At 47.2% G+C, this 24,834-nt stretch overlaps 1 protein-coding gene and 1 non-coding gene across 2 annotated transcripts in view; both read left to right on the forward strand.

Moving 5' to 3' along the window:
* The window catches only part of LOC144697848 (uncharacterized), a 682,240-nt gene that overhangs the window by 513,728 nt on the left and 143,678 nt on the right, over positions 1-24,834 (forward strand). The gene's annotated exons all lie outside the window — the stretch shown is intronic.
* On the forward strand, positions 23,756-23,827 carry trnad-guc (transfer RNA aspartic acid (anticodon GUC)). The gene has a single exon. It is a non-coding gene; the product is annotated as a tRNA-Asp (tRNA).

The following is a 24,834-nucleotide window of genomic DNA, read 5'->3' on the forward strand; positions in this document are numbered from 1 at the left end:
TCCTCTGGACCCTATCCAGAGCCAGAACATGCTTCCTGAGATATGGGGCCCAAATATGCTCACAATATTCTAAATGTGGTCTGACCAGAGCCTTATTAAGCCTCAGCAGCACATCCCTGATTTTATATTCTAGTCCTCTCGAAATAAATGCCAACATTGCATTTGCCTTCCTAACTACCGACTCAACCTGCAAGTTAACCTTAAGAGAATCCCGAACTTGGACTCATAAATCCCTTTGCACTCCAGATTTCTGAATTCTCTCCCCATTTAGAAAATAGTCTATGCCTGTATTCTTCCAACCAAAGTGCATGACCTCACACTTCCCCACGTTGTATTGCATCTGCCACTTCTTTGCCCATTCTTCTAAGCTGTCCAAATCCTTCTGCAGCCTCCCCGCCTCCTCAATACTACCTTACCCTCCACCTATCTTTGTGTCATCTGCAAATTAGCCAGGATGGCCTCAGTTCCTTCATCTAGATCATTAATGTATAAAGTGAAAAGTTGTGGTCCCAACACTGACCCCTGCGGAACTCTACTAGTCATCAGCCGCCATCCTGAGAAGGACCCCCTTATCCCCACTCTCTGCCTCCTGCCAGACAGCCAATCTTCTATCCATGCTAGTACCTTGCCTCTAACACCATGGGCTCTTATCTTACTGAGCAGCCTCCTGTGCGGCACCTTGTCAAAGGCCTTCTGGAAGTCCAAGTAGATAATATCAATTGGCTCTCCTTTGTCTAACCTACTCGTTACCTCCTCAAAGAATTCTAAATGAATTGTCAGGTATGACCTCCCCTTCATGAAACCATGCTGACTTTGCCCTATTTTACAATGCACTTCCAAGTATTCTGGAATCTCATTCTTAATAATGGACTCTAAAATCTCACCAGCGACTGAGGTCAGGCTAATCGGCCTGTAATTTCCCGTCTTTTTCCTCACTCCCTTCTTAAACAGGGGGGTTACATTAGCGCTTTTCCAGTCCTCTGGGACCCTCCCTGACGCCAGTGATTCCTGAAAGATCACCACTAACGCCTCCACTATTTCTTCAGCTATCTCCTTCAGAACTCTGGGGTATAATCCATCTGGTCCAGGTGATTTATCCACCTTCAGACCTTTCAGTTTTCCTAGCACCTTCTCCTTGGCAATGGCCACCATACTCACATCTTCCTCCCGACTCTCTTGAACTTTGGGGATGTTACTCGTGTTTTCCACCGTGAAGACTGACGCAAAGTGCCTATTCAGTTCCTCCACCATTTCTTTGTTCCCCAATACTACTTCTCCAGCATCATTTTCCAGCGGCCCAATGTCCAGTCTTGCCTCTCCTTTACCCTTTATATCTCGAAAAAAACTCTTGCAATCTTCTTTTATATTACTGGCTACTTTACCCTCATATTTAATCTTCTCCCTCCTTATTTATTTTTTAGTTGTCCTCTGTTGGTCTTTGTAGGCTTCCCAAACCCTTGGTTTTCCACTACTCTTCGCCGCATTGTATGCTTTATCTTTAGCTTTTATGCTGTCCCTGATGTCAGCCATGGTTGCCTCGTCCTCCCTTTAGTATACTTCTTCTTCCTAGGGATGAATTTTTGCTGTGTCTCCCAAATTACTCCCAGAAACTCCTGCCATTACTGTTCCACTGTCTTTCCTGCAAGGCTCATCTCCCAGTCAATTCTGGCCAGCTCCTCCATCATGCCTCTGTAGTTGCCATTATTCAACTGTAATACCGTTACATCTGATTCCAGCTTTTTCCTCTCAAATTGCAGGGTAAATTCTATGATTAACAATCCCGAGTTTGCTGGTGACAATGAAGAGGCCAGGGTTTTATTCCCACCACCCTCGCCTCCAGAAGCGCAGCCATTCCCCTATCAGGACATTGACTGCAGTCCAGCTCGGGATGTTTCCATTCAATGTCAGACAGCTCACCACCGACGGATCTCACAGAACCAGAGAGACAGAAGGAAGTGAATTGAAAGCACCTTGAGACACGACAGCAAATTATTGAGGGTGGGGATTAGAACGTGCGTCTTGCAATCTGCTTCCGTGATGATCCGCCGCTCGGGTCGGGTTCTGCAGTTTGTTTCTCTCGGCCGCTGCTGGAAACAGTTGGTGACAGTTTGATGCGAGGTGAATGTGGTTTCCTCTCGGTTTGTGTTTGAGCGGCTGACAGAGCCGCTGACATTGTCGCTGCCTATGCCGCCGATTCTATGCAACCCGCAAGACGGGAGCTCATATTGACAGTCCAAAGGCAGTTTTTGTACAGGGGTGACACTGTTTTCCATCACTGTGAGCCTCAGAGCGCAGTAATACACGGCAGAGTCGGTCAGCTGCAGACCTGAGATGCTCAAACTGGTGAATTTATTCGAGGTCTGGAGCTCTGCAGAGAAACGGCTTTTGGCAAAATCTGCTTTATCTTCAGGACCGTCCGAGTGTTTCCACAATATAAACTCAGGCTGCGAGTCTGGGTGTTGCCGGTACCAGTATAAATAGTAGTAGCTCTCTGTAGTATCATAGGTAGAGCTTAATGTCACCGTTTCTCCTTCTGTCTTAACATCCGAGGACAGCGGCTGAGTGACAGAATCTCCATGAATCACATCTGAAAAACATGTTCAAACAGAAACAATCAGGTCGAGTATCGTTTAAAATTCACGTTTTATCCATTTGTTTAAAATAGGAGGAAATATTAAATGAGGCTGGTCCACATCTACCTGTCAGAAATGATCCCCACACAACCCAGATGCTGAGTAGCCGCATTGTCGCTGTCCGGTCTGTAAAAGGGGAGTTGGATATTTGAAGATACCTGTTCTAAACCCCGCCCTCAATAATCTGCTGTCGTGTCTCAGGATGTCGTCATCTCACTTTCGTGTGTCCCCAGTGGTGATGTGAGGACGTCAGCTGGTGAGCTGGCTCCCAATGCATTGAAACATCCCGAGGTGGGGTTCAGTCACTGTTCTTGTAGGCGAAATGATTTCGCAGTTAGACACGTGGGACAGGAAACTGAAACCTTTCTTTACTTGTAACCGGAAACACGGGATTGCCAATGGGGGTTGTTTATTCCGGCGTCAATTCTTCAGCTCATGTTCCAGTAGCTTTACCATCAGAGCACAGGTAACCGTGGCTCCAGTGAGATGTCCCTCCTCAACCAGTGAAGCTGTGAACTAACAGTCACTCCGTATTTTTCCAGAGTGGTTTTTAAATCCGTCATTTTAAAAAGATGATCCCTGCTGTTACTGAGCATACAACTGAGTAAACATATAGGATAAACTCGGGCTGTAATTTAGTCAGCGTTACCAGCACTGTCCTTTTCTGTGGTTTGCATTTAAATGTCTGTTTCAATTTGTTCTGCTGAATTCTGACATCCTTCGTGTTGTGATGGTTAATCTAAACATCCATAATCTACAGGCTTAGAATTTGCGATGAGAGAGAATTTGGGGTGCGGCGCATCGGTGCTATTTTTAGCAATTTACCTCAGATCGGTTTAAAGCGGGCGGGGACAGAGCGCGGACAGCGGGTTCAAATTCTCCAGGGTGAGGTGTAGAGCTTGTTTTCGTTAACAAGAACTCAACACCAGCCGGACTGTTGTTACAACTTTAGCTAGTGTCAGGAAAAAGCAGTGCAGCAGAATAAGAATTAAACCACAGCCGTTTTTAGCTTGTCTTGCGCTCCTTTAACATCCACTTCCACCATTGGTGCAGTAAGAAATATTGTTATCTTCCGCCTTCTGGTGGCTATTCTGAGAAATGTTCAGGCGCCCTTAGTGAGGTTGCACTAGATTCTTTGTTTAAACAGCGACCTGATGCGACAGTTCATATTTATAGGATGTTCAGTTTCAGCGGCCCTGACTTAATATTCTGAGAAGAAACAAATTTATTAATTTATCATTAATGTAAAGACTGCAACAAGGAAGGGGAGGCGGTGGCATAGTGGTATTGTCACTGGACTGGTAATCCAGAGACCCAGGGTAATGTTTCACCACGGCAGATGGTGGAATTTGAATTCAATAAAAACCAGGAATCAAAAGTCTGTTGATGATGATCATGAAACCATTGTCGATTGTCGTTAAAAAAAACCCATCTGGTTCACTATTGTCCTTTAGGCAAGGAAATCTGCCGTCCTTACCTGGTCTGGCCTACACGTGACTCCAGACCCATTGCAAAGTGGTTGACTCTGAACAAGGGTAATTAGAGATTAGCAGTAAATATTGGCCCAGCCAGCGGCACCCATATCCCATGAACGAAAGAAAAAGAATATGGGTAAAAAGTGAAGAAAGACGATGAGAGGAAACAGACAGGGAAATTATATCGAAAGGCAGAAGGTCAGTTAAGGTTCCACAGATGCATTTTTTTTTGTTATAAATGCGAGTTGTTGATGTAATTTTACAAGTGGCCCTCTCCTGTGCTTGCTGAGTGTTGTGTTTCATTGCAGTTTAAATGAACCAATTGTTAATCTCACGGCGGTGGTTGAATTATTGCTTCTGTTTCAGTACTGCGGCCTGCCCTCTAGTGATTCTAACTGGAACTTTCAGTGTGGGTTTTTGTCCGGGATCCGCTGTATCTCTGCAGCATTGTGGGCTCCATGGTACAGAAATACACGGCGGTGTCGCATAACAGCGCTTTGCTAGCCATTAACTCAGTTGTTTTGGCCGCCTTACTAAACATCGAAAAAAATCACTCTGCAAAGCCTGGGTTCTGCTTTGCTATCCCTCCATAGAGATAAAACACAAACTGTGGAGGCTGCCCGGGCTACTGACTGTACCAGAATACATAAGGGCTGGGATCGCTTGTCTTCAAGGCACAGTTTATGGCAACATCCTTTTCCTCTTTGACTGTCATTTCAGATAGCGACTGCTCCACCGAGTCCAGATTACTCCATAGATAATCACAATGTTTATCGTTACATCATCATTACAAGCATTTTGTTATTAATAGTGTTTGGGATACGGCAAGAAGGGGGAGGGTGATTTTTTACTGGGAAGCATACACTTACTGAGAAGCGATATAATAACGAGGAGTGATCTAAGATAGTTCCACATGATGTTCCTTCCCTGAGTCTGTAACTCTGCAGCCTGTGAAATCCTCTGGCAGTGTAGAAATATGAATCGCCTCGCCACTGCGCCTCTGATTCAACCAATGACAAACAGGGAAAAACAACAACAATCTTTCCAATAAAACACGGCGGACAAGGCGGGTCAGGGCCAGAACAGCAAATGGAAGCTGTGGGCGGGGCTACAGCGTGCAATGTTGTCACACGTAGGAGTTATCTGCAAGGAACTGAACTCAATAATAATCACACTTCGAAAATGATATCACTTTTCTTCTCTGTGAGAAAAATAGCTTATTCTTCATTCCATATTGCGGGCTCGCAACAGGGGGGTGGGGGGTGGGGGGTTGGGGGGTGGGTCAGGGTTAATATATTATTCAGTAGTATGCAAAATCTTCATCAGTGATAAGATTTGAAATCAGGGCTGAATACATGAGCAGCCGGGTTGAAGCTCTTCTGAAATAATGTACGATGTAGCAGAAAAATCTTTTATCACTTATATTAAAAACTGGAAAAAGTAAATGTGCACAATTTTCGAGAGAGACTGAAGATACGAGTGGTAAGGAACAAATAGGAACAGAAAGAAGTCGAAAACCAAAATAAAGTTTGAATGAAGGCATCACGGATCGATTTGTCAATCTCATGCCTATTATTAATGCAAGGCGCAATCACAGACTAATGTGACTGTTCAGGTGGACGTCACCTGTTATTGTTATTGGGTGCTGTGTTTTGCTGCAATATTCACTCTCATTGTGGAAACTGAATTACCGGTGTGTGCGCGCCCCCTGGTGAGCACTGGATGAAACTGCCTGTGACGCTTTTGTACGGGATCCGCGAAATCCCTGCAGCAGTGTGGGCTCCATGGCACAGAAATAAACGGCGCTGTCGGGGATTAGTGTGTTGTTGATCGTTCGCTCGACAATCTTGTTATTTTTATCAAATGAGGAAGAGAATCGATCATTGATGTCGGTGCTCCTGTGCACATTCTCACCAATAGGACGAAACATGTACATAGGAGGTTTCCCGGGGCGCAGGCTGTCCCAGTACACAGTAGGGCTGAGATCGCTTTTTCTCAACGTGCAGGTTAATGTGACATTACTTTATTCGTCAACTGTTATTTCAGGAACTAGTTGTTCCACCCTGTCTTGGTAGTTCCATTCTAAGATAAATAACAGTAACAGGCAATCAGCACCAGCCTCCTATTGATCAACATAGTCATCATTATCGCCATCACTATTATTTTACCAACAGTAATATTTGGGTTACAGCATTCAGGAGGGGAATTGAGTTTTACTGGGAAGGAAATACTTACTGAGAAGTGACAGAAGGAGCGGAGTGAGACGGTTCCCCAAGGCACTTCCTGAGTCTGTAACTCTGTAGTGCGAGAAATCCTCTGCCGGAGCTGAAATACAGACCCCCATCCCACTGCACTGCTGATCTAACCAATTACAGGAATGGAGCAGCGGCAGCAATCTCTCCAATAATCGAGTCAGAGCGAGAGCAGCAAATGGAAGCTGTGGGCGGGGATACCGCAGGCCCAATATTGGGTGAAGTGTGCGGTGACTCTCAGCTGCACTTGGAACTGATGGAGCGGAAATATCGACAGTTGAATCTCCAGACGTCAGTGACCATCCTGCACCTGCTCACTGTTCAAGCGACTGAGAACAAATGGAGCGGGAGGGGAATGAAGATACTGGAATTATAAGATCTTAGAGCAAGGAGGGGCTACTCGACATCTGGCGACGGTGCCTCTTTGAAAGAGTTATCCGATTCGTCTTTCAACCCCTGCATTACCTATATAGCCCTTTACCCTTCTCAAGGCATATTCACTTTCCTTCTGAAAGTTATCCTTGAATCTGCTTCCGACGCCGCTTTAGACACCACATTCCAGAATTTAACAAATGACAGTGTATTAAATGAACATAATCTATCAGTGTATGGTTTTAACACCTACACCGGGGCTCTTGTGTTATCCAATGTTCTGTTAGTGGGAACAGTTACGTGTGATGTGCTGTAACAAAGCCACATAACTCTGAGCACCTCAATTCAGTCTCACCTTTACCTTCTTTGATATAAGGACAGGAGGTCTTGTGGCGCAATGGGTGCCCCTGTCACTGAGCCGGAGGGGGCCTGGCCCCTCCAGGGCTTTATGGCCAAAGAAGATTCATTACCTGGTCAAGCAGGTACCGACTTGTAAATTCTTCTTATATGCGCCAATGACAGGTTGTAAGAGTTGGCGAGATTCCTGGTCAACCATGTGATGGAATGACATTGGAGACGCTACCACCACCATTCACAGCTCCATGTGTGTGTCATTATGACCGTGTCCAGCAGAGGGTAGATAGCTAGAGGTGTGTGTGTTTGTGTGTGTGTGTGTGTGTGTGATTATGACAGTGTCCAGCAGAGGGTAGAATGCAAAAGGTGTGTGTGCGCGTGTGTGTGCGTGATTCGGGCAGTATCCAGCAGAGGGTAGATTGCTAAAGGTGTGTGTCTGCGTGTGTGTGTGCGTGATTCCGGCAGTGTCCAGCAGAGGGTAGATTGCTAAAGGTGTTTGTGTGTGTGTGTGTGTGTGTGTGTGAGTTTGATTATGACAGTGTGCAGCAGAGGGTAGATTGCGAAAGATATGTGTGTGAATGTGTGTGTGTGTGTGAAGGGAACTCTTGAGGAAGCAGAGAGAGAAGGAGCCCAGGGAAATTGAGTTAAAATATGCAACACCAACATGTAAGAGATCCCACCATTTCAAAAAAAGCAGTCATTCAATTTCCCTATTCTTCTTAGCAAGGAGATATACCTTTCTTAAGAAATATGTTCCTATTTAACACCTTCTTGCAAAGACAATTAACCATCCGATATCCTTTGCAGCCTCTTGATAGCTTTTACTTTCCAATATAACTCTGCGTCATCGGAAAGCTTCGGAACATTTAATCTGTTCCTTTTCCATCTTGATAACCTCCAGTTGGACATCAGCGGTCCAGGGAATATGTCTTCCCCAATCCTGCTCTGTAAATCCGGGTCATTCCCTCTGTAAGAATAGTGAGTGCAAGCCAGGCCAGGGCGCTTCGAGTTACTGTCCGCTCCCTCAAAACCTGCCGGTCTCGCCGCACCACAGGGGACACAGGAAGTGAGGTGTAGACATCCTGAGACACGACAACGGGTTACTGAGGGCGGGGAATAAAAGGGTGTCTTCAACTATCGAGCAGCCTTTGACAGGGCGGAGAGCGACAATGCGGCTACTCAGCATCTGGGTTGTGTGGGCAGCAATTCTGACAGGTGATCCTGAAGGGAATACATTTCATATTTCTCTCATTTCCCAGGCATGGGTTCAATCAGATTTGAATCAAATGTCGATCTTAACTTCTCTGTTTTAATATATTTTTTCCAGACGGGACTCATGGAGATTCTGTCACTCAGACATTCTCATCAGACGTTAAGACAGAAGGAGAGGATGTGACTTTAAACTGTAACTATGATACTACAGGGAGCAGCTATAGGTTATACTGGTACCGACAACACCCAGACACACAGCCCCAGTTTGTACTGTTAAAGGATACTAATAGCTATGAAGAAAAGGCAGAATTTGCGGGACGTCGCTTCTCTGTAGAGCTCCAGGTCGCCACTAAATTCACCAGTTTAACCATCTCGGGTCTGCAGCTGACGGACGCTGCCCTCTATTACTGCGCTTTCAGACTCACAGTGATGAAAATAAGTCTCACCCCCATACAAAAACTGCCTCCGCACTGTTAGAGGGAGCTCCTGTCTGTTGGGGTTTGTGTAGAATCGCGGGTAGATGAAGCTACAATGCGCAGCGGCGCTGTCAGCCGCTCAGACACACACAGCGAGAGGAAACCACATTAACCTCGGATCCAACTGTCAGCCAACTGTTCCCAGGAGCGGCCGGGAAAATCAAACAAACTGCAGAATCCGATCGGCCAGCTAGACATGGAAGGTTATCGTATCTGAACACACCCTGTCCAATCCTCAGTGCTTGTTGAAGATCACCAGTACATCAGGGTTAATGGAGAAGGGATACATTCTAGATTGAGGGAGACATCCGAAAAAATAATACATACTGAGGGCGCTCTATGCTTGGTTTAATCATCACAGGGCTGTACGGAGCCAGCTATATAAATACGATGGCTATTAGGGCAGGTCAGAGGCTCGGAATCTTGCGACGAGTAATTCACCCCCCACTCCCCAAAGCCTGTCCACCATCTACAAGGCACAAGTCGGGAGTGTGATGGAATACTCTCTACTTGTCTGGATGAGGGCAGCTCGCACAACACCCAAGAAGCTTGACATCATCCAGGACAAAGCAGGCTCCTTGATTGGCACCACAAACATTCACTCCGTCCACCACCGACGCACAGTAGCAGCAGTGTGTACCATCTAAAAGATGCACTGCAGGAATTCACCAAAGATCCTTAGACAGCACCTTCTAAACCCACGACCTCTACTATCTGGAAGGACAAGGGCAGCAGATAGATAGGAACACCTGCAAAAATAGGACAGCAAAGGAGGTAAAAAAGACATAGATGCATTTATGAACACAACTTTGGTTAAAATTGCGAGTTGAAATAAACTACTATAAATCCAGAACTGAATGCCATCTGCATTCAATGGTGAAAATATGGATAAAGGAGGGAAGACTGTGTGCAAGAGAAGGCAATCCAAGCCCTAACATGTGTGAAAAACCTTAAACGTCTCACAACTCAGCTTTGCGCTGCTTTCTGATATATCAGGCAAATCTTCTTGAAACTGAAGTGGAGCCTGAATTTTCCCTCCTGCTCATTGGTGTGAGGGAGCACTCTAGTGGGCACTGACTGGCACTCTCGGTGTGAGGTTTTCTTCAAGCTCCTGGAAGACATGTTCACTGTTATTTGTTATTCATTCATGGGATGTAGGCTTCGCTGGCTGGGCCAGCATTTATTGCCTATGCCTAATTGACCTTTGGGGAGTTGGAAGTGAGCTATCTTCTTGGACCGCTTTAGTCCATGTGGTGCAGATTCAGCCAAAGTGCTGTTGGGAACGGAGTTCCAAGATGTTGACCCAGCGACAGACATGGAACTGCATGCAGTAAATACTGCATGTATCACAATTGCAATGAAGCACATCAAAGTGAAACAGTTATGTAGATATCTTAAGTACAATTGCGCTGTCTGACTGTCTGTAAAGAGCAGGTTTGACTGTCTGTAATGGCCAGATTGAAAAGTCTGCAATGTTCATTGATTGTATTGAAGCACCTCATGATCCACGTAGAAAACTGGAATATGATTTCACTTTTTCTGATTGCCACTTTGAAACGCATTGCAATATTCTTTCAGATATTTTATGAGTGAAGCATATTTTTCCTAAAATAAACTAGGTCACAGGAGGCAGACTCACTAATGGATGTGGCATAATTACTGATAGCTTTAGTGACTTAGTTCATTTATTACCATCACCTTAGTAAGATGCGAAGAAGACAATAATTGATACAATAGATAAAAGCTTAGAGATCGCGTAAAATACTATCTGAAATGTGCAGGGACAAAAATTGAACCCTGCTCCCAGTGAGAGCGGGTACTGTCACTGATACTGTATCTACTCTTTTAGCTGGGAGGTCTCCTGGAAATCTGACCTGTTTACTGCACTTTGCCTTGTAAAACATGCAACGGTCGAATTACCACCACAGCCGTTTCGGGGCAGTTTCCAACTAAGTGGCTTTGAAGAGCAACTCTCGCCCACTGAATGGAAGGAGAAACTGCTGGGTTGAAATTTTGATTTCCTCCACCAGGTGGCAGGCAAAGCCTTGATATCCCCCTGCTCCCTGCCTGGAGCCGGTCTCACCCACTGACCAGCGTTGGCATTGCCTGTCATCCAACATGTGCTTCCAAATCCCATTTCGCTCCTGGAATCCACTCGGACTCAATGGGTGGCATTCATCCGCCTGCAGGGAAACGACAGTCTCTGTCCCACTCGCCGGTCCCTGGGAAAAGCAGTGGAGAGTTCAGTCACATTTACTGATCTCACATCCATTCTGTCAATGCTTCCACAATCCGTTATAAGGGGGATCAGTAGTAGAGTAATTAATGCTGCGGAGCCCGCACAATCTCCACCACACCTCTGCTAAAACAACAGCCATCAAAGCCCTCGGCCCCCACTTTCCCTTCTGAAGAAAATGTGGCTCTTTCCCATTTTGTGAGCTCTTAAATGGAGATGAATGGGAACGTGAACCCATCTGATATACTCCTGCTCCATCTCAGAAGATGGATCTCGCTCCTTCAGGCTCCTGAGCTTCAAGGCAAACGCCACAGGTTGAAAGGTCAGTCTCTGCCCCAATGGCCAACTGAATGCCTCGTCAGAGACAGGAGGGCCTCTTCGAACTCGGCTGAGGCAGAACGGACACCGGGCCCGTGAGGATCCTAGAACTAGGATATGACTCACCACATCACAGTTCTGTGCAAGACCGCAGAAAGCATGACAGCATTGAGTCCTGAAATGAGACAAAATGCCACGAGAGTGTGTGTCAGCGCCAAGTGGGCATCAGCACGTCAGTGTGACCTGAACCTCCGGCAATATGTAAGAGACACTTGCACTCAGACCCGGCAGAAAATGCCATCATCGATTGTAATCGGGAATATCGCAACTGATTGAAACTCAGTGCAGTGTAAACACCATCGGTGCCGAGGCTAAACACTGGTACAGACAAGTACAAAACCGTGGCCCGGATTCATCACATCTGCGACCGCTACACTGACGGGGCCGTCCAGATTCTATCTTCACTGAAGGAGAAGTTATGACAATCTCAGTATTGAGAGCATCGCGGCATCAGCCGTTGGTGTGTTTGGTGTTCAGGTTGACATGGTGGGACCGAGACCGAGCGCGCTCATAGAATACCCGCTGCGGATTCACATCAGTCAGTCCCTACACAGGTACCATGATGGGGGTTCCTTTCCACAGGCTTCACCCATTCCATTAAGGGAAGGATAAACAGTTTCCGCTGAATGTGCTGACTCCGTTGGTCGCAGAGTATAATCGAGCCCGCCCATCCTCCCGGTGAAGGGGTTCATAGACCATGGTGAGCGTGTTAATTGCTTTCTGAAGCGCAAGTCCACAAGGGCCACGCATTCTGCAAGGAAATGATTCCTTGGGCTGTCCTGATGGTGTTAGCTGTTTCCTGAGGTACAGTCCCTCTGGAGATCACTCATTCTGTAAGGAATGTTTTCGACTGGAGTTGAACACCCAGTGTCGGGTTGGACGCTTACGAAAGTGACTCTCATAAAGAAATGTGCTTCCTCTGACTTGCCTCCACCCAGACCAGAAGAAGCTGCTGGTCTTCAGCCAAACTGATAGGTTCAGGCGTGAACCGCAGGAGAAATGAACAGCGGACCAACAAGCCACCTCCTTGTATCCGGTGAACAATATCAATTTCCAGCCAATGAGGAGGGGGGAAAGTGAACACGTGACCGAGACATTAGATATCCATCATTGACTTTAATTAGCCAACATTTTAATCTCTTCACCCGCTTCATTTTCTTCTGTTGTGAGCTGTGTCCCGTTTTTGTATATACATTCTCATAGCAAACATGTGTTGTGTTGCACAGTTAAAGCTATTATCCGTCACAAAATAAAAACAGAATTACCTGGAAAAACTCAGCAAGTCTGGCAGCATCGGCGGAGAAGAAATCGGTCAACGTTTCGAGCCCTCATGGCCCTTCAGCAGAACTGAAGCATAGTTTCAACAAGGGAGAAATATAAATTGGTTTAAGGTGGGTGGGGGGGAAGAGACACATTGAGGGTGTGGTGTGAGCAGATAATCAAAAGATGTCAGAGACAAAAGGGTCAAAGAGGTGTTGAAGGTGGTGGTCTTTGTCTGAGAAAAGTGCTAATTAAGAATGCAAGACAGGATATTCAAAGTACAGCTCTAGTGGGGGTGGGGTGGAAAGACTAAAGGTTTTAGTTTTAGATTTAAAAATAATGGAAATAGGTGGGGAAAGAAGAATCTATATAAATTATTGAAAAAAAAGGCGGGTGGGGGGGGGGGAAAGAAACGGGGTGGGGATGGGGGGAGGGGGAGTTTAAGATCTAAAGTTGTTGAATTCAATATTCAGCCCAGAAGGCTGTAAAGTGCCTAGTCGGAAGATGAGGTGCTGTTCCTCCAGTTTGCGTTGGGCTTCACTGGAACAATACAGCAAGCCAAGGACAGACATGTGGGCAAGAGAACAGGGTGGAGTGTTAAAATGGCAAGCGACAGGGAGGTTTGGGTCTTTCTTGCGGACAGACCGCAGGTGTTCCGCAAAACGGTCGCCCAGTTTGCGTTTGGTCTCTCCAATGTAGAGGAGACCGCATTGGGAGCAACGAATGCAGTAGACTAAGTTAGGGGAAATGCAAGTGAAATGCTGCTTCACTTGAAAGGAGTGTTTGGGCCCTTGGACGGTGAGGAGAGAGGAAGTGAAGGGGCAGGTGTTGCATCTTCTGCGTGGGCATGGGGAGGTGCCATAAGTGGGGGTTGAGGAGTAGGGGGTGATGGAGGAGTGGACCAGGGTGTCCCGGAGGGAACGATCCCTACGGAATGCCGTCAAGGGGGGTGAAGGGAAGATGTGTTTGGTGGTGGCATCATGCTGGAGTTGGCGGAAATGGCGGAGGATGATCCTTTGAATGCGGAGGCTGGTGGGGTGATAAGTGAGGACAAGGGGGACCCTATCATGTTTCTGGGAAGGAGGAGAAGGCGTGAGGGAGGATGCGCGGGATATGGGCCGGACACGGTTGAGGGCCCTGTCAACGACCGTGGATGGAAAACCTCGGTTAAGGAAGAAGGAGGACATGTCCGAGGAGCTGTTTTTGAAGGTAGCGTCATCAGAACAGATGCGACGGAGGCGAAGGAACTGAGAGAATGGGATGGAGTCTTTACAGGAAGCGGGGTGTGAGGAGCTGTAGTCGAGGTAGCTGTGGGAGTCGGTAGGCTTGTAATGGATATTGGTGGACAGTCTATCATCAGAAATTGAGACAGAGAGGTCAAGGAAGGGAAGAGAAGTGTCAGAGATGGACCATGTGAAGATGATGGAGGGGTGGAGATTGGAAGCAAAATTAATAAATTTTTCCAGGTCCCGACGAGAGCATGAAGCAGCACCGAAGTAATCATCGATGTACCGGAGAAAGAGTTGTGGGAGGGGGCCAGAGTAGGACTGGAACAAGGAATGTTCCACATACCCCATAAAGAGACAGGCATAGCTGGGGCCCATGCGGGTACCCATAGCCACACCTTTTATTTGGAGGAAGTGAGAGGAGTTAAAGGAGAAATTGTTCAGTGTGAGAACAAGTTCAGCCAGACGGAGGAGAGTAGTGGTGGATGGGGATTGTTGGGGCCTCTGTTCAAGGAAGAAGCTAAGGGCCCTCAGACCATCCTGGTGGGGGATGGAGGTGTAGAGGGATTGGACATCCATGGTGAAGAGGAAGCGGTCGGGGCCAGGGAACTGGAAATTGTTGATGTGATGTAAGGTGTCAGAGGAATCACGGATGTAGGTGGGAAGGGACTGGACAAGGGGAGAGAGAAGGGAGTCAAGATAATGAGAAATGAGTTCCGTGGGGCAGGAACAGACTGACACGATCGGTCTGCCAGGACAGTTCTGTTTGTGGATTTTGGGTAGGAGGTAGAAGCGGGCCGTCCGAGGTTGGGCGACTATCAAGTTGGAAGCTGTGGGAGGAAGATCTCCAGAGGAGATGAGGTCAGTGACAGACCTGGAAACAATGGCTTGATGTTCTGTGGTGGGGTCATGGTCCAGGGAGAGGTAGGAGGAAACGTCTGCGAGTTGACGCTCAGCCTCCGCGAGGTAGAGGTCAATGCGCCAGACAACAACAGTACCACCCTTGTCAGCGGGTTTGATGACAATGTTGGGGTTGGACCTGAGAGAACGGAGTGCAGTGAGTTCAGAGAGAGACAGATTAGAATGGGTGAGAGGAGCAGAGAAATTGAGACGGCTAATGTCACGCCGACAGTTCTCAATGAAAAGATCAAGAGAAGGTAAGAATCCAGAGGGAGGGGTCCAAGTGGAGGGAGAATATTGGAGGTGGGTAAAAGGATCCGTTGAACGGGGAGAGGACTCCTGCCCAAAGAAGTGAGCACGGAGACGAAGACGGCGGAAGAAGAGTTCAGCATCATGCCGAGCCCGAAATTCATTGAGATGAGGGCGTAAGGGTATGAAACTAAGTCCTTTGCTGAGCACTGAACGTTCAGCATCGGAGAGGGGAAGGTCAGGGGGTATAGTGAATACGCGGCTGGGGCTGGGATTGGAAGATGGGGTGAGGACGGAGGGACAAGCAGGGGTGGAGGGTCCCCGATGGGTGTTGGAGTCGATGAGTTGTTGGAGCTTGCGTTCCTTAGCACTTGAGAGAAAGAGAAAAAGTTTCTTGTTGAGGCGACGGATGAGGCGAAGAATAAAATGAAACTGGGAGCACGCGCAGCTTTGAAAAAGGGTGCGGCGGTGCTGCTGGAGGGAGAGGTCGAGTGTGTTCATATGGCGGCGCATGGCACTGAGTGTGGATCTCAGAATGCGACGGGAACAGCAGTCCGAGAAACGTTTTATGTCCCGGAGATACCTGTAATCCTGGGTGGGTTCGAAACAAGAGGGATGGAATTTCAGTTTAAATCCACGTGGGGTGAGTCGGAGACGGAGACAGTCACTGAGAAAGGAGATATGGCTGTGAAAGCGGGTTTTAGTAAACACCTTGTCAAACACCAGGAGAGAAATGGAAAGCAATGAAGGTGAACAGGGCAGAAGAGACAGTCGGAAATCCTGTCGGAGGACAGAACCATACTTCTTCCAAGAGGGCATTTTTTTGAAGAGAGGTGGCAGTCAATCAAACACAAAGATAAAAACAAAAAGCTAAAAGCTACTGCGGATGCTGGAAATCCAAAACAAAATAAAAACAGAATTACCTGGAAAAACTCAGCAAGTCTGGCAGCATCGGCGGAGAAGAAGTCAGTCAACGTTTCGAGCCCTCATGGCCCTTCAGCAGAACTGAAGCATAGTTTCAACAAGGGAGAAATATAAATTGGTTCAAGGTGGGTGGGGGGGGAAGAGACACATTGAGGGTGTGGTGTGAGCAGATAATCAAAAGATGTCAGAGACAAAAGGGTCAAAGAGGTGTTGAAGGTGGTGGTCTTTGTCTGAGAAAAGTGCTAATTAAGAATGCAAGACAGGATATTCAAAGTACAGCTCTAGTGGGGGTGGGGTGGAAAGACTAAAGGTTTTAGTTTTAGATTTAAAAATAATGGAAATAGGTGGGGAAAGAAGAATCTATATAAATTATTGAAAAAAAAGGCGGGTGGGGGGGGGGAAAGAAACGGGGTGGGGATGGGGGGAGGGGGAGTTTAAGATCTAAAGTTGTTGAATTCAATATTCAGCCCAGAAGGCTGTAAAGTGCCTAGTCGGAAGATGAGGTGCTGTTCCTCCAGTTTGCGTTGGGCTTCACTGGAACAATACAGCAAGCCAAGGACAGACATGTGGGCAAGAGAACAGGGTGGAGTGTTAAAATGGCAAGCGACAGGGAGGTTTGGGTCTTTCTTGCGGACAGACCGCAGGTGTTCCGCAAAACGGTCGCCCAGTTTGCGTTTGGTCCGTCATCCTCGCGATACGAACAGGTAGGTACAGGACAGGTACCCAATAACCCAGAGTGAGTTTTTCATTATTAACCTCGTTGATCCAGTGTTTCATTCCCTGAATATTATTCCAGGTCGATGTCTTTCGAACCGTGTGCTTCAATCTCCCGCTTCGAAAGCAGTCCAGGGCGGGGATTCGGTACAGATAGACTGCAGTTACGAGATGCCCGGCTTTTACGCGATACATTGGTACAGAAAGAAATCCGGTCAGGGACTGGAGTGGATTGTAAAGCGAGCATCAAATGGCAAGGAGAGAAGTGGGCGATTTGAACTGAAACGCGGAGAAACGCGGCCAATTGCTCATTGGGGGCAGTGAGGCCGCCGATGCCGCGGTTTCTTACTATGCGGCTGAGCCCCACACTGAGGCAACACGCGGCAGTCACTGTACAAAAACTTCGCTCCTGGTTACAGTTCCAGAAGAGCGGCAGCAATCTCTCTGATAACACAAGGCGGGCCAGGAGGCTCCGAGCGTCAACAGCTAACGGGAGAGACGGGCAGGGCTGCCGCGGGTTGTCTGATAAATCCCATTAGGGAGGGTGTTTCATCAGAGATGCTGACGGTCACAGCAGAGATTGTCGGACTGAGGGGGCAGTTAGTCAGTGCAGTCTTTGCTACGTTGGGAGCTTCATTGTCTGTTTGTGTCTCAGGGAACCGAGAGAGATCCTCAGTGTTTATTTCATGCCGTTGTGTGATGATTCTTAAAGAACATTGGCATAATTATACAGTAGAATCCGTGCTTAAACTGAAATGTCCACAATGTGGGCAAATTTACTCTCGTCCCAAATTGTAACCAAATATTTATCTAAAAGAATGCGCCTGTGATTCTCCTGCGGGTGACATTCTCCCGTCCTCTCTTGTGCCCAGCATCATAAAGATAACCAAATTCGACGCACAAACTGAAAATGCTGGAAGTGCAACCAGAAACAGAGTGAAGGCCCCAGTCTGCAACTGGTCAAACTGAGCTCAGATGAAATGTCACAGACATGAAACCTTATATCTGATTCGCTCTGCACCGATCCTTCCTGATCTGCCGAGTATGGCAATAACTATCTGTTATTGTACCTCAAAATCCTTTGGATGGGAGCATAAAAGCTGATAATTAGACTCGCTGCTGGTGACAGAGACATACCAAGAGAGAGAGTGAATATCCATTCTCATTTCTAAGTGGCTGTGGGCCTAGTGTCACCTGCTGGAGCCACATGGGTTTTCATAAAAATCGACAACGGTTTTCTCCTGCAGATAATTCAAGCAAGTTATTGCATTCAAATTGCATTATTTGACGTGGTGGGATTCGATCCCGGAATAATATATTGGATCGTTAAATTGCCAGTGCAGGTACAATACCCCTATGCCAGCGCCTCAGCCTTCGCTGAAAAGAGATCAGAAAGGTGAAGGCGTGTATGTGACTCCGGCAGTGTCCAGAAAAGGGTAGATTGCTAAAGGTGTGTGTGCGTGTGTGCGTGCGTGTGTGTGTGTGTGTGTGTTTGTGTGTGTGTGTGTTTATGTGATTATGACAGTGTCCAGCAGAGGGTAGATTGCTAAAGGTGTGTGTATGTGTTTGTGTGTGTGTGTGTGTGTGTTTGTGTGTTTATGTGATAATGACAGTGTCCAGCAGGGGGTTGACTGCTAAAGGTGTTTGTGTGTGTTTAGGACACTGCACAGCAGAGGGTAGATTGCTTAAGGTGTGTGTGTGTGAATGAGTGTGTGTGTGTGTCTGTGTGTGTGTGCGTGAGAGAGAGGATCCGGCAGTGTCCAGCGGAGTGTTGATAGCTAAACGTGTGTGTGTGTGTGTGTGTGTGTGATTTTGACAGTGTTCAGCCGAGGACAGAATGCTAAAGGCATGTGCGCATCCGTATGTGCTTCTGGCAGTGTCCAACAGAGGGTTGGTTGCAAAATGTGTGTGTGTGTGTGTGTGTGTTTGTGTGTGTGTGCGTGTGTGTGTGTATATGACAGTGTCCAGCAGAGGGTAGATTGCTAAAGGCCATTGCGCATCTGTGTATGATTCTGCCAGTGTCTAACAGAGGGTTGGTTGCAAAAGGTGAGTGTGCATGTGTGTGTGTGTGTATGCATGTGTGCGTGTGTGCATGTGTATCTGCGCCTGTATGTGTGTGTCTGTGTGTGATTATGACAGTGTCCAGAAGAGGGTTGATTGCTAAAGGTGTGTCTGTGTGTGTGTGTATGTGTGTGTGTGTGTGTGTGATTTTGACAGTGTCCAGCAGAGGGTAGATTGCTGAAGGTATGTGTGTGTGCGTGTGTGCGTGTGTGTGTGTGTGTCTATGTGTCTGTGTCTTGTGTGTGTGTGGTGTGTGTCTGTGTGTGTTGTGTGTATGTATTTGTGTGTGCGAGAGAGAGAGAGGAACTCTTGAGGAAGCAGAGGGAGAGGGAGCCCCGGAAAATTGAGTTAAAACATGTCACAACAACATGTAATAAATTCCACCATTTCAAAAAAATTCATTTCATTTATTCATTTCCTCTATTCTTCTTGGTAATATGTTCCTCTTTACCACTTTCTTGCAAAGACAATTTACCATCCATATCCTTTGCAGGCTCATTATCGCTTACTCTCCAACATAACTCTGCATCATCGGAAAGCTTGGAACATTTTATCTGTTCCTTCTCCATTTTGATAACGTCCAGTTGGACAGCAGCGGGTCAGGAAGGATTTCTTCCCCAATCCTGCTCTGTAAATCCGGATCCATTCCCTCTGTAAGGATAGTGAGTGCAGGGCACTTGTCGTTACTCTCCGCTCTCTCAAATCCTGCTGGTCTCGCCACACAACAGGGGGCACAGGAAGGGAGGTATAAACATCCTGAGACACGACAACAGATTATTGAGGGCGGAGATTAGAAAGTGTGTGTTCAAATATCGAGCAGCTCTTTGACAGGGTATACAGCGAAAATGAGGCTACTCAGCACCTGGTTTCTGTGGGCAGCAATTCTAACAGGTAACCGTGAAGGGAATACATTTCATCTTATATCTCATTTCCCAGGCATGGCTTCAATCAGATTTCAATAAACTGTCGGTCTTAACTTTTCTGTTCTAATATTTTTTTTTCAGACGGGACTCATGGAGATTCTGTCACTCAGCCACTCTCATCAGATGTTAAGACAGAAAGAGAAAAGGTGACTTTAAACTGCAACGATGATACCACAAGGGGCAATCATAAGCTATACTGGTACTGGCAACACCCAGGCACACAACCCCGGTTTGTACTCTTCAAGGGTACTAAAAGCTATGAAGGTAAAGCAGAATTTTCGAAAATTCGTTTCTCTGTAGAGCTCCAGATCTCCACTAAATTCACCAGGCTAACCATCTCGGCTCTGCAGCTGACTGACGCTGTCGTCTATTACTGCGCCCTCTGGGGTCCACAGAGATGTAAATCAGTCTCACCCCTATACAAAAGCTGCCTTTGCACTGTTAGTGGGAGCTCCTGTCTGCTGGGGTTTGTGTAGAATCGGGAGTATGTGAAGCGACAATGCGAAGCGGCGCTGTCAGCCGCTCAGACACATACAGCGAGAGGAAACTAAATTAACCTCGGATCAAACTGTCACCCAACTGTTCCCAGGAGCGGCAGGGAAAATCAAACAAGCTGCATAATCCGATCGGGCAGACGGACATGGAACAGAATGATACCTGAAGTCCAATCCTCACTGGTTGTTCATTATCACCAGTAAATCAAGGTTAATGGAGAATGAGGGACATATCCGCAAACAGAATACAAACGAGGGCGATCTATGCTTGGCTCAATCATCACAGGGCTGGCCTGCACTAGCCATATAAATACTGTGGCTACAAGAGCAGGTCAGAAGCTAGGAATCCTGCGATGAGTAACCCACTCCCCTACTCCCCAAACCTATCCACCATCTACAAGGTACAAATCAGGAGTTTGATGGAATACTCACCACTTGCCTGGATGAGTACATCTTCCAAAACACTCAAGAAGCTTGAAACCATCCAGGACAAAGCATCCTGCTTAATTGGCACCACATCAACAAACATTCACTCCCCCCATCACTGACGCACAGTAGCAGCAGTGTGTGCCATGCACAAGATGCACTGCAGGAATTCACCAATGTTCCTTCGACAGAACCTTCCGAATATATGGCCTCTACCATCTAGAAGGACAAGGGAAGCAGACACCAGCAAACAACTGACAGCAAAAGGTAAGAAAAGATATAGTTGCATTTCTGAAATTCTGCTTTGGTTTATATTGTGATTGGCAATAAATCACTGTAAATCCAGAACTGATTGTCACCTGCATTCAAAGAGGAAAATATGGATAAAAGAGAGAAGACTGTGTTCAAAGGAAGGCATTCCGAGATCTAACAAGCGTGAAAAACCTTCAGCATCTCACAACTCAGTTTTGTGCTGCTTTCTGATATACCAGGCAGGTCTCCTTGGAACTCACCGTGGAGCATGAATTCTTTCACCTCCTCATTGGTGTGAGGGAGCCCTCGAGTGGGTACAGGCTGGAATTCTCTGTGTGAAGTTTGCTACAGGCTCCTGGAAGACATGTTCACAATTTATTTGTTATTCATTCATGGGATATGTATTTCGCTGGCTAGGCCAGCATTTTCGGCCTCTGCATAATTGCCCCGTGAGAAGTTTTTGGTGAGCTATCTTCTTGAACAGCTGCAGTCCATGTGGTGCAGGTTCCACCACAGTGCTGTTCGGTAGGGAGTTCCAGGATTTTGGCCCAGCGACAGAGAAGGAACTGCATGCAGTGAATACGACATGTGTTACAATTGCATTGAAGCATCTCAGGCTGCAACCGTTATGTAGATAACTTAAATACAATTGCGCTGCCTGACTGTCTGTAAAGGCCATGTTGATATGCTTTTATTATTCATTGACTGCATTGAAGCACCTCAAGATCTATGTGGAAAACTGGAACATGAATTCACTTTTTCTAATGGCCATTTTGAAATACTTTGTAATGTTTTTTTCAAATATATTATGAATAAAGAATATTTTACCTAAAATAAACTGGATCACAGGGGGCAGACTCACTAATGGGAATGGCATAATTACTGATAGCTTTAGTGACTTAGTTCATTTATTACTATCACCTTAGTAAGATGCGTGGAAGACAGTAATTGATACAACAGATAAAAGCTTAGAAATGGTGGAAAATACTATCTGGAATGTGCAGGGACAAGAATTGAACGCTGCTCCCAATGGGAGCGGGTACTGTCACTGATGCTGTATCTATTCTTTTAGCTGGGAGGCCTCCTCGAAATCTGACCTGTTCACTGCTCTCTGTCTTGTGCTGCATGCGACTGCCGAATTGCCACCAAAGCCGTAGCGAGTAAGCGGCTTTGAAGAGTAACTCTGGCCCGCTGAATGAAAGGAGAAATTGCCGGGGTGAAATTTTGATTTCCCCAACTAGGTGGCAGATGAAGCCGAGAAATCGCCCTGCTCCTTGCCTAGAGCCGGCCTCACCCGCTGACCAGCCTTGGAATTGCCTGTCATACAATCTGTGCTTCAAAATTCCATTTCGCTCCTGGAATCCACTCGGACTCAGCGGTCGGCATTGACCAGTCTGCAGGGAAACTGCAGTCGCTGTCCCACTCTCCAGTCACTGGGAAAAGAAGTAGAGAGTTCAGTCACTTTCACTGATCTGACATGCATTATGTCAATGCTTCCACAATCCTTTCTGAGGGGTGGGGGCGGGGACAAAGACAGAGTAATTAATGCTGTGGAGCCCGCACAATCTCTACCACGCCTCTGCTACAACAGCAACCCTCAAACCCCTCCGCCCCCACCTTCCCTTCTGATTCAAATGTGGCTCTTTCTTATTTTGTGGCTCTATTTGAATGGAGAGGAAAGGCACCGTGAAAGCATCTGATGTGTTCCTGCTCCATCTCAGAAGATGGATCTCGCTCCTTCAGAAACCTGGGTTTCAAGGCAAACGCCATAGCCTCTGCCCCAATGAACAACTTAATGCCTCCTCAGAGACAGGAGGCCCTCTTCGATCAGGGCTGAGGCAGAGCAGACTCCGGCTCCGTGAGGATCCTCGAACAAGGATCTGTCTCAACACATCACAATTCTGTGCAAGGTCGCAGAAAGCATGACTGCATTGGGTCCTGAAATGAGACGAAATGCAATCAGAGTGCCTGTCAGTGTCAATTGGATTTCAGCATGGCAGTGTGACCTGAATCTGCGGTTATATGTCAGAGACACTTGCGTTCAGGCCCGGCAGAAAATGGCATCATCGATTGCAATCGGGATTATCCTAACTGATTGAAACTCAATGCAATGTAAACACCAGCGGTGCCGAGGCTAAACACTGCTACAGAAACCGTGGCCCGAAATCCATCATATCTGCGAGAAGTTATGACATTCTCAGTATTGAAAGCATCGCTGCATCAGACGTTGGAATGTTTGGTGTGCAGTGACACATGGTGGGGCCGAGACCGAGCGCGCCCACACAATACCCGTTGCGGGCTCCCATCAGCCAGTCCCTACACAGGTACTGTTATGGGGGTTCATTTCCACAGGCTTCGCCCATCCTATAACGAAAGGATAACCAGATTCCCCTGAATGTTTTGGCCCCCTTGGTAGGCAGAGTATCTTCGAGCCCGCCCATCCTCCAGGGGAAGGGGTACATAGACCATGGTGAGTGTGTTAATTGCTTTGCGAGGCACAAGTCCAGAAGCGCCACGCATTCTGCAAGGAAATGGCTCCTTGGGCTGTCCTGTTGGTGTTAACTGTTTATTGAGGTACAGTCCCTCGGGAGATCACTCATTCTGTAAGGAATGTTTTCCACTGGATTTGAACACCCAGTGTCAGGTTGGACGCTTTCGAAAGTGACTCTCATCAAGAAATGTGCTTCCCCTCACTTCCCACCACCCGGACCAGAAGAAGCTGCTGGTCTTCAGGGAAACTGATAGGTTCAGACGTGAACCGCGGGGGAAATGAGCAGCGAACCAACAAACCACCCTCTTGTATCCGGTGAACAATATCAATTTCCAGCCAATGAGGAGCGGGGAAAGTGAACACGTGCCCGAGACATTGGCTATCCATCATTGACTTTAATTAGCCAACATTTTAATCTGTTCACTTCTTCCGTTGCGAGGTATCGGTTCCTCGGTAGTATAGTGGTCAGTATCCCCGCCTGTCACGCGGGAGACCGGGGTTCAATTCCCCGCCGGGGAGGAAGCAATATTTTAACAATTACACCAAAAATAATCATCTGTTGTGAGCGGTGTCCCGTTTTTGTATTGACAATCTCAAAGCAAACATGTGTTGCGTTGCACAGTTAAAGTTGTTATCCGTCATTCTGGCGATGCGAACAGGTAAGTACAGGACAGGTACCCAATAACCCAGAGTGAGTTTTTCATTATTAACCTCGTTGATCCAGTGTTTCATACCCTGAATATTTTTCCAGGTCGATGTCTTTCGGACCGTGTGCTTCAATCTCCCGCTTCGAAAACAGTCCAGAGTGGGGATTGGGTGCAGATAGATTGCAGATACGAGGTGTCCGGATTTTACACGATGCATTGGTACAGACAGGAATCCGGTCAGGGACTGGAGTGGATTATAAAGCGAGCATCGAATGGCAAAGAGAGAAGCGGGCGATTTGAACTGAGTCTTTCCAAGTCGGAGAAACGCGGTCAATTGCTGATTGTAGACACGGGGAACGCTGATGCCGCGGTTTATTACTGTGCGGCTGAGCCCCACACTGAGACAAAACGCAGTTCAAAAACTGTACAAAAACCTCGTTCCTGGTTACAGTTCCGGAAGATCGGCAGCAATCCCTCTGACAACAGAATGCCAGCCAGGCGGCTCTGAGCTTGAAAAGCTAACAGGAGAGACAGGCAGGCCTGCCGCGGGTTGTCTAGTGAATCCCATTAGCGAGGGTCTTTCATCAGAGATGCTGACTGTCACAACAGAGAGTGTCGGACTGAGGGGGCAGTTAGTCAGTGCAGTCTTTGCTATGTGCGGAGCTTCATTGTCTGATTGTGTCCGAGGGAACCGAGGGAGATCCCGAGTGTTTATTTTATGCCGTTGTGTGATGATTCATAAAGAGCATTAGAACCCTTAGAACCATAGAAAAGTTACAGCACAGAAGGACGCCATTCGGATCATCTTGTCCATGCCAGCCCGAGGACACCCATTCTAATCCCACCTTCCTGCACCCGGCCCATTGCCCTGCAGCTTAG

The sequence above is a fragment of the Cetorhinus maximus genome, chromosome 23 (assembly GCF_964194155.1).
Source record: "Cetorhinus maximus chromosome 23, sCetMax3.hap1.1, whole genome shotgun sequence".
Lineage (NCBI taxonomy): Eukaryota > Metazoa > Chordata > Chondrichthyes > Lamniformes > Cetorhinidae > Cetorhinus > Cetorhinus maximus.